Source organism: Carlito syrichta, unplaced genomic scaffold (genome assembly GCF_000164805.1).
Source record: "Carlito syrichta isolate Samal-C Ts95f unplaced genomic scaffold, Tarsius_syrichta-2.0.1 Scaffold315753, whole genome shotgun sequence".
Lineage (NCBI taxonomy): Eukaryota > Metazoa > Chordata > Mammalia > Primates > Tarsiidae > Carlito > Carlito syrichta.
In genome coordinates, this window is record NW_007259849.1 from 861,584 (window position 1) to 871,907 (window position 10,324).

Below are 10,324 nucleotides of genomic sequence, written 5' to 3' on the forward strand. Positions count from 1 at the left end.
AGTTGGGACTACAGTTGCCCAACTGCCACGCTCAATTAATTTTTTAATTATTTGTAAAGACAAGGTCTTGGTATGCTGCCCAAGCTGGTCTCAAGTTCCCGAGCTCAAGTGATCCTTACACCTTAGCCTCCCAAAATGCTGGGATTATAGGCGTGAGCCACTGTGTCCAGGCAGACTGTATTTTTAAAGAGCTTCAGAAGACAGTGCTCTGCAAATACAAGATAACTGATCATCTCGAGTTATAATTACATCACCTGTATAATGGGAAGAATGGTTAAATTTTCCACAATGTTGTTCAGGAGAGTAGGGAAGCTCAGGGCATGAGATCAGGACTAGGAATCATGGCTGAATCTCTCAATCTTGGGTGTTCAAATCCTACCCACTTCAAATTTGCTCTCTTCCATGAAACAGTTTCTGATCACTACACAGGAATAGTTTCTGCCTTCTACATTCGACCGCACTCTACCTTTGCATTTCTTAGGGCAGGCTAATTTTTTATTTATTGTAGAAATGAGGTCTCACCAAGTTGCCCAGGTGGGTCTCGAACCCGCGGGCTCAGGCAATCCACTCACCTCAGCCTCCCAAGGCGCGGGATTACAGGCTGAGCCACTGAGCCCGGCTTATTTATGCCCCTTTAAAGTGAATGTTCCTTAGAGGCTAAATCTAGTTCTGGCTTGAACAGTGTAAAAAGCAAATGTTTACCCTAAGCTCCCTAGCAGCCTTTTCCTACGCCTGACTCACTAGCTGGAACTGTGTCACAGGCCTTCCCTGAGAGCAAGGGAGACCCGTCAAGTAAATGTTTTGCCTTTTAGCTTCTATGTTGGAGATAGCAAAGACAGGATGTTGGGAACAGGGCTGGGTGAGCCAGTGAACAGTGCCCATTAGACCAGTCTTTGCACTTGGCACATCCTCTGGGAAGTCAGGGGAAAGGCCCCACCCTGAGTCCTGGGCCCTGGCCCTGTCCATCTGTGTTTTTTGCTGTGTCTGTCCAGGGTCCACACCAAACCCTTCGAGGCAAATTGATTCTCTGTGCCAACCAAGAAACATGGGGTATAGAGAAGAATGGCCGACTCCAGTTAGGTCCTGCAAATTCCTACAATTCACACTCCTAATCATGCTTACTTCGCATTCATAAAGAACTAGAGTTGACAAGGTACTAGATTCCTTATTTTCTTCAGACAAATAGTTGAGTTGCAGAGCAGTTCATCGTTTGTTCAAGCTGATTTAGTAGGGTGGCAGTGCCGGAGAGGCTTCATCCTGGCCTCCTGACGTCACCCCTGTGCTGGATCCACCACCCTCTGCTGCTTCCTGAACACTGGTTTCAGACCTTGGCGGCTTATTCAGCACCCTAGCTTCTAGGAAGTGTGGAGGCAGGGAAGATGCATGACAACTCAAGAGGCTGCAAGACAGGGGTCTGAGTGTGTGTCACGCATCTGTGTGCGTGTGGTGGGTTGGAAGGCGGGGGGTGTTTCTCCTCCCCTCCCACCTCCTCAGCCTTGTCATCAGTCTTGTCATGGAGCAGCTGCAAGCGGCTGCTGACAGCTCCCAGTGTCTCAACCACAAAATAGATGAGTTCCCCGCAGGCAGGACACCCATGGCATAATCAAGCTTTGCCGAGATTGTCCTCAGTTTTATTTTATGGCTTTGACTGAACTTCATCCAATAGCAGAAAATATCCCAATTCTTCCCTGGGCCCTCTCACACCTGTTTGGGCTGGCAGACACCATGAGTTTCCTGTTTTCATTCCTGACCTTTTAGAAAGAAGGAGAGCCACTCTGTGTGATAATTCTCCATACTCTAGAAAGAGGATGGGGCTGGTCTCTAGGCAACCCAGTTTCCAGCTTGGCTCTGCCTCTAACTTGAGTGTGACCCTGAGATACCACGTCTCCTGGCTAGGCCTCCATCTACAAAATGAGGAAGTTAGACCAAAAGGAACTCTAAGGGACTTTTCAGCTTGATAGTGGCGGCAGCAGCTGCACAGAGGTGGAACAAATGCAGACTTACAGGCTGGAAACCCATTTTTTTTAAGGCTGAATGAATGAAGAGTACATGAGAGCTCATGCTAGCCAGGGACAGCGAACTTCCCTTGTCCAGCCAGGAAGATCTGAACATTTCTGTCTCTGGTCTGGTGGTTGCCGTGCTCTGACATGTGCTTACATGCCAACAGAGGGAATCATGCTGCTGGATTTTCAAAAAAATCACCACGGTCTTGGACTAGAGAACGAAACCAAGCATAGGTCTGGTCACCTACCTGATGGCCTCTCCCTTTGGGGAGCGGTCACTCAGGGATCACGGCATGCCAGCTCGAGACAGTAGCAAGAGCCTTGAACTAACAGTCAGACTAGGGTCCTTATAACTTCCACGTCACTGACTAATTATGTGGCCCTAGACATGTTGCTATTCCTCTCTGAACTTGTGTCCTTTTCTGTAAAATAAGGAAGCTAGATCTGATGCCTCTGTTATGCCTTTTGATCTAGCAATCTGAAATGTATTGCCTAATCTCATTCCTGCCTCATTTGGCTCCCTTATGACAGCTTGTTTTGTGGGTAATCTTGAGTATCATTAGCCAAAGAAAAACCTGCTTTTGATCTCAACTCAGAGATGGGAAGGGAGGGAACACAGGAAGGGAGGTTACTTTTTACTCCTACTTTTGTTGTGTTTCTGAGGAAGTGCTAGACTTCAATTCCATCCCTTAAGGAAGGAGATGCCATCTTCTTCTTTGAGAGGCGAAAGAACCCCTGCAGATTCAGTTACAATGTATCCTGGAGTCATGGCATATTTTGTTACATTAATTAAGGGGAAGAGAGAAGGGAGCTAACTTGCTGTGCACCTATGTACCCTACACCAGTTGCTTTCTTTGTAGAGTCTCATGTCATTTCAGCAACCACATGGGAAATCTTACAGACCAAATAATATAGGAGAGGATAAAGAAATGAACACAAATCAGGCACAGCCAGGAGAGTACCTGGAATTAAAAATCAGCCTGTCTTCCTCCAAAGCCTGAACTGCTTTTCTAAGGATGCTACTTCAGCAGGAACTGAAAGCGAGACGTGGGACGAACTGGGAAAGCCCTGGCCTAGCTGATGTCAGAGATGAAGTTGGTACGCTGAGCAAGGGGTGCTCTTGTAAACTCTTAGGTTCCACAGCAACTAGAGAAACCTCTGTTTTCCATCTTGACTCTTGATCCCTCCACTGGCCCCCTCAAAACCCCACCTATGCCTCCGAGAGCTGGCAGGAAGATGGGGCTGACATCTTTTCTTCAGGAACAAATATCCTACAGGAAATATCAGCCCCACAAAGTTCCTGCCTCCTCAGCTAACCACATAGATCAGAGCTGGGGACTGTCCCCACATGATATGTGGGTGGAACAGGGCCCAGCCACCCTCACCTCCTCCCCTACTCCCAAGCTCTGTGAGAAGAGAACAGCTGCTTTCTCTACCTTGGTAGAGGACTCCTTATTCCCTTGCCTGTGTGCATCAGCACACAGGATTCTCAGTCACTAAAGCCAGCTGTGACCTCTGACTGTCCAGACATCAAAAGGGAAACAACACACTGAGTAGCCAAGCTTGCATCCCTGTAGGACAGGAAAGAATATATAAAGACAACCTTGTTTCGATAGAAAAAAATGAGACAGAAACTGGCTCTTTTTACTGCAGGGAATGAAATCCTATGAGCTCGACTTCAGTTTTAGTTGCAACAAATCTTTATTGAGTCCCTTATATCAAGGGTCCCTAGCCCCCATGCCCAGTACTTGTCCGTGGTCTATTAGGAACTGGACAGCACACAGGAGGTGAGCGGCAGGCGAGCAAGCGAAGCTTCATTTGTATTTACAGCTGCACGCCATCGCTCGTATTACCACCGGAGCTCCATCTCCTGTCAGATCAGCCCTGAAAAGCTTGCTTCCATTTCCGACATCCTCTCTTTGTAAAGTAAAGTGACAGTGACAGCAACCAAAATGAAATTATAGAGTAGACTGGACCTAAGTAACACACTTCGGGTGTCAATGTCTCCCATCACCCCCAGATGGGACCATCTAGCTGCAGAAAAACAAGCTCAGGGCTCCCACTAATTCTGCATTATGGCGAGTTGTATGATTATTTCATTATATATTACAATATGATAATAATAGAAATAAGGTGCACAATAAATGTAATGTGTTTGAATCATCCTGAAACCATCCTCCTCCACCAACTGTGGAAAAATTGTCTTCCATGAAACTGGTCGCTGATGCCAAAAAGGTCGGGGACTGTTGCCCTACATGCTAGACACTGCAGTAGGTGTCTTCGCCATAATTCCATTTCTTCCTTATAATAGTGTTAGGTAAAGAGGAAAGGAAGGCTCAGAGAAGTCAAGGGACCTGCTGAGAGTCACTATGAACCCAGACTTTCTGCCTCTTGGCCCAGAGCTCTCTCCATCATCCCACAGCTGCTTTCTCCTAAATGTTCTTGTGAGTCTGTATCTCCATCTATGAGCATGGGTCACAAGGGGATACTGGACCTCAAAAAGATTAAGAGATGTGGTCTGTGTGGCCCAGGTATCCTATGTGATGAGAGAATATCACAATTCTCCCTCTTCCTGCTGCTTTCTCCTCCCCCTGTGTTTATAGTGCATCTCTCCCTGGATGTCTTTTTGGCACATCTTAGTAGGTATAGGGTCCTGCTATGAGCTCCGCGGTACTCTGCACTTTGCCTGTCAGAGTATTTCTCATGCCACATTGTGATTGTTTTCTATCTCTCTTAACTTGTCAGAAGCTTCTGGAGGGCAGGGACAACTTTTCCTTCATTCGCCATTGATTTTCCAGTGCTTGGCGTATAGTCGCTGCTTCACAAAGATTTATTGAATTACTGACTGAAAGGAAAGAAGGAAGAATGAATGGATGAATGACTGGATGGATGGATGATGATTTAGTGTCTCTTCAAAGTTACTGTCTCTCCAAGTAATTGAGTAATTTACTCAAATTAACTTACCCAGCTTTTCTAGTTTGTCCACAATACCATCCAAAGACAGTGAGGTAGAAGAGGTTTGAATCTTCTGACTTTATATCCTACCCTAATCATTTACTAACCATGGGATGATATGCAATTTATTTAATCTCTCTGATACTTAGTGTCCTCATTGTAATATAGCATTGTCAGACTTGTTAATGATGCTGATAATCTATGGAATATACGAGGAGATAAATAAAGGGTTGCTGTCCATCCTAGCATGCAACAATGTATTAAATCACTTATATTCATCCTTGGTGCTTATTTGTCTTCTACTTTCTCTCTTCTCCACAGTGATTGTTAGATTTTTTTTTTTTTGAGTTGAAGTCTCACTCTGTCGCCCAGACTGGAGTGCGGTGGTATGCTCTTGGCCACCACAGCCTTGACCTGCTGGGCTCTGGCGATCCTTCTGCCTCAGCCTTCCAAGTAGCTGGAACTACAGGCGCGCGCTACCATGCCCGGCTAATTTTTGATTTATTGTAGAGATGAGGTCTCGCCAAGTTGCCCAGACTGGTCTCGAACCTGCGGGATCAGGCAATCCACTTACCTCAGCCTCCCAGGCTGAGCCACCGAGCCCCGCTGATGGTTAGATTCTTAACCCTTTCCAGTCTTTCTTCCAAACGTCTTCTGTGTTGCGTCACTACCTTCATCTTTCATCTATTCTGCAATAGGTTCTAACCAGTTCCTCTCCTTCAGGTTTCTCTTCCAATGAATGAGAGATTTAGGGTGACATTGTTGGGCTCCCCAGGAAGTGGGAAGGGTAAGAGAAGTGTCTGGAAGCTGCATCTGCACATCACTTTACAAAGTATTGAGACCATGTCAATTGTCCAAATTAAAGTGAGAGGATAGAAAGCTTGATGGATACTAAAGGAGTGCTCAAGTTCTCTGTCCCAGGCCAACCCTTGGAAGGCTCCAGGTTTCCGAGTAGCTGGAATTATAAGCACATGCTACTATGCCCAGATAATTTTTTGATTTATTGTAGAGATGAGGTCTCGCCAAGTTGCCCAGGCCAACCCTTGGTCGCAGAAGCTGCCAATTTATACTTCCTAAAATATGGCTCTTATCAAGCTACTTTTTTTTTTTTGAGTTGGAGTCTTACTCTGTCACCCAGACTGGAGTGCAGTGGCCGTTCCTGGCCACGGCAGCCTTGACCTGCTGGACTCCAGCGATCCTTCCACTTCAGCCTTCTAAGTAGCTGGAATTACAGGCATGTGCTACCACGCCTGGCTGATTTTTCTGATTTATTTTGGAGATGAGGTTTTGCTGCCCAGGTGGGTCTCGAACCCGCGGGCTCAGGCAATCCACTCACCTCAGCCTCCCAAAGGTGCGGGATTACAGGCTGAGCCACCGAGCCTGGCTCAAGGTACTTTAAAAAAAAAAAAAATTTATCCATGAGTCTGGAGAAGCTGCAGAATGAGTTCCAGAGCCCTTTGCCTCCTGTTCAGAGCCCTGGGGGCCAACTGTCCCAGGGCATTTTTCTCCAACACCAAATTTTCATTTCATGTATTTTATTTCATACAATGCTCCCTGAATATGTTAAAGGGATTGATTCCTAACTCTGTGTCTCTTTGTTTTTTTTGAATCAAAGTCTCACTCTGTAGCCCAGGCTGGAGTGCAGTGACATGCTCACAACCACCCCAGCATCAACCAGCTGGGCTCCGATGATTCTTCTACCTCAGCCTTCCAAGTAGCCAGAACTACAGGCGCACATTACCACACCCGGCTAATTTTTTGATATATTGTAGAGATGAGGTCTCACCAAGTTGCCCAGGCTAGTCTCAGGCAATCCTTTCACCTTAGCCTCCCAAAGTGCTGGGATTACAGACTTGAGTCACCGGGATCGACCTTTTAAAAAATTTTTATTTTCTTAGAGCTTTGAAAAGTTAGAGTATTGACTGGGAAAGAGTGAATATTGGAACAGATTGAACCTCCAAGTTCCCCAGAACCTCTCTTGTCAGTGGAAGCCCTTTGTCTCCTTTTTTTTTTGAGTTGGAGTCTCACTCTGTTGCCCAGGCTGAAGTGCAGTGGTATGCTCACAGCCACCAAAGCCTCCACCTACTGGGCTTAGTTGATCCTTCCACCTCAGCCTTCCAAGTAGCTGGAACTACAAGCATGTGCCACCATGCACAGCTAATTTTTTAAAAATTTATTGTGGAGATGAGGTCTCACTAAGTTACCCAGGCTGGTATTGAATCCATGGGCTCAGGCAGTCCTCTCACCTCAGCCTCCCAAAGTGCTGGGATTATAGGCGTGAGCCACCATGTCCAGCCTGTCTCCTTTTTTTGAATCAGGGTCTCATTCTGTCTCCCAGGCTAGAGTGCAGTGATGCAATCACAGCTCAGAACCCTTGATGGTTCAGGAGATCCTTTTGCCTTGGTTTCCGTAGTAGCTGGGGCTACAGATGGCACTCACCACCACACTTGGCCTTTTTTTTTTTTTTTCCATTTTTTGGAGAGACAAGGTCTTGCTATGTTGCCCAGACTGGTCGTGAACTCCTGGGCTTAAGCAATCCTCCTGCCTTGGCCTCCCGAAGTGCTGAGATTACAGATTTGGGCTGCTGCGCCCGTCCCAACTCCTATGTCTTTATACAGGAATGCCCATGCTTGTCCCTCCCAGGTTCTGTCTTTTGATGAAATTCTAGTCATCCCTGAGGGCCTGGCTCCAGCCTCTTTCTCCTTGGCCACCACCCCAGCCTAAGATGCTCCTCCTTCCTTTCTTGGAATTCCCATTGTTGTGTTGTGTTTTGCTTTGTTTTCTGTCTGGAAAATATACGCTGGCATTTAGTTATATAACTTTCTTAAATTTTTATTGAAACATTTCACATTGTTGATGTCTTCTCTCCCACCAAACTGAGAGGTCCATTCAGGGTAAGGGCTGCCACATACCTCTTGGACTCCCTCATGGCACCCAGCCCAGAGTAGGGCCCAGTGCAGGTAGGTAATAGGTTGCTGAGTTAAAAACTGTCCCCAGAAGCACTCTCACTCTGCTCTTATGGCTTACAGATCCAGGACAAGAGGAAAGAGGCTCCTGACTGAGGGACTGTCATCTCCAGGGGTCCAAGACCCCTTCCAAGAAACATGTGTCAAATAGAAAAAAGTGTTTGTGACGCACTCTCAGTCTGATCTCATCATTTCCTGTGCTGGTGACTAATGACCTAGAACCGAAGGCGTCTTGTTACCTTCAACTTGAGCAATGTGAGTTTAAACACACATCTGCTTACACACCCACACACAGCTGTCTTCATGTACAGACCTGTCCTCAAGCAGTAACAGCAATGGTATTACCAGGTTCTTGAGAAAGGCCACCAGGGTGGTAGATTAGAGGTGGGCTTTAAAGATGTGTGCAAAAACACCAGCTCTAGAGAGAAATAAAAATGGGAAACCTGGGGTGAAGAATTTTTGTATTTTTTTAAAACTTTTTTGTAGGTCTGAAATGATGTCAATATTTTTTTAAATGGTAAAGCAGAAACAACCAAAAAATTGCCTTCTCTATGTAGTTTCTCTGCCACTTCAGTCTTTAAAAACTCATGTTTTTCCAACATACTCATATAGAAATTATAGTTGTGAACTTATCTATTTCCCTTATTAGACAAGTATAAAATGGAAAATGAAGTTACTTCAGAGTCAGAGAACTTTTAAATATTTTATAATATAAAAAGATAATATTTTAAAATATTAGAATATTAGTATTTTGTGGTCTGGGGCAAGATATTTAGCACCTTCTAAGTTATAGTTTCCTCATCTTTAAAATAGAATAAAAAATGGCAATTCTTATTGTCATAGAATTATATAAAAAGATAAATAATTACTATTATTCCTGGTCCATAGTTGGTGTTCATGATATACTCATTCAAAAAAAAAAAAAAAAATTCTTTTCATGACCTGCCTGGGCAACTTGGTGAGACCTCATCTCTACAATACATCAAAAAAATTAGCCACGCGTGGTAGCGCGCGCCTGTAGTTCCAGCTACTTGGAAGGCTGAGGCGGAAGGATTGCCGGAGCCCAGCAGGTAGAGGCTGCGATGACCGGGAGCGGCCATTGCACTCCAGTCTGGGCGACAGAGTGAGACTCCAACTCAAAAAAAAAAAATTTTTTTTTCTGAATCAGGTTCTCACTCTGTCGCCCAGAGTGGAGTGCAGTGGCCTGATCACAGCTCACTACAGCCTCAACTTCCTGGGCTCAGGTGATCCTCTCATGACAGACTCCTGAGTAGCTGGGACTATACGCGCACGCCACCATGCCCAGCTAATATTTTTATTTTTTGTAGGGATGAGGTCTCATTATATTGCCCGGCTGATCTTAAACTCCTGGGCCCATGCAGTTCTCCCTCCTTGGCCTCCCAAAGTGCTGGAATTACAGGTGTTAGCTTCTGTGCCTGGTTAAAAATATTTTTTTTGTTTTGAGTTGGAGTCTCATTCCTTCGCCCAGGCTGGAGTGCAGTGGCACAGCACGCTCACCGCCACCCCAGCGTCGACCTGCTAGGCTCCGGCGAGCCTTCCGCCTCAGCCTTCCAAGTAGCTGGAATTACAGGCGCGCTACTACGCCTATTTTTTATTTTATTGTAGAGATGAGGTCTCAGCAAGTTGCCCGGGCTGGTCTCGAACCCGCGGACTCAGGCAATCCACTTGCCTCGGCCTCCCAAAGTGCTGGAATTACAGCCTGGAGCCACCGAACCCGGACTAAAATTTTTTTTATAAATGTTAATACCAAGTTCTATTCACTTTGTGTCTTCACACCTAAAAACACATCTAGCGCAGAGTGAATGTGTAATAAATAGTTACTGAAAGAGTGAGTGAGTGCAAATTCACTGCAATTCTACTAAAATAACTCTACAAAACCCTAAGAACAGTCCTTGCTTTTGCAAATGTTCTGAGTGACCTTGTGAGAGTGCCCTCACCCCATTCAGGCCTCTGCTTTCCTCATCTATGAAATGGGCTGGTTTTCACCACATCCGAGGACTAGCTAATTAGAACTAAGAGCCCTGGAGAGAGGGATGGAAAAACAGGGCAAATCTGTGAGCTGGCAGCCTCCCAGCGCTGGAGAGGTTAATCTTCCTTACAGCGACCTGATCTGGCTTCTCAGAACTCTGCCCCAGCTCCCAACACGGGCTTAGGTGAGGCTGAAGGTGAGCGGTTGCATCTCAGACCTCAGCGCAGCTGAGGAAGAAGCCCTCCAGGGACTAAATCCGAGAGTTTAGGTCCAGGGTTTCTGAGAGGCCCAGGACACAAGGGGAGAGCACGAGGTCCAGGCAGTCGAGACCCGAACGCGGCCTTCACAGCCTTGGCCTCGGCTCGCCTCCCGCCGCGACTCAGCATCAGGGTCCCGAAGGGCAGAAGCCC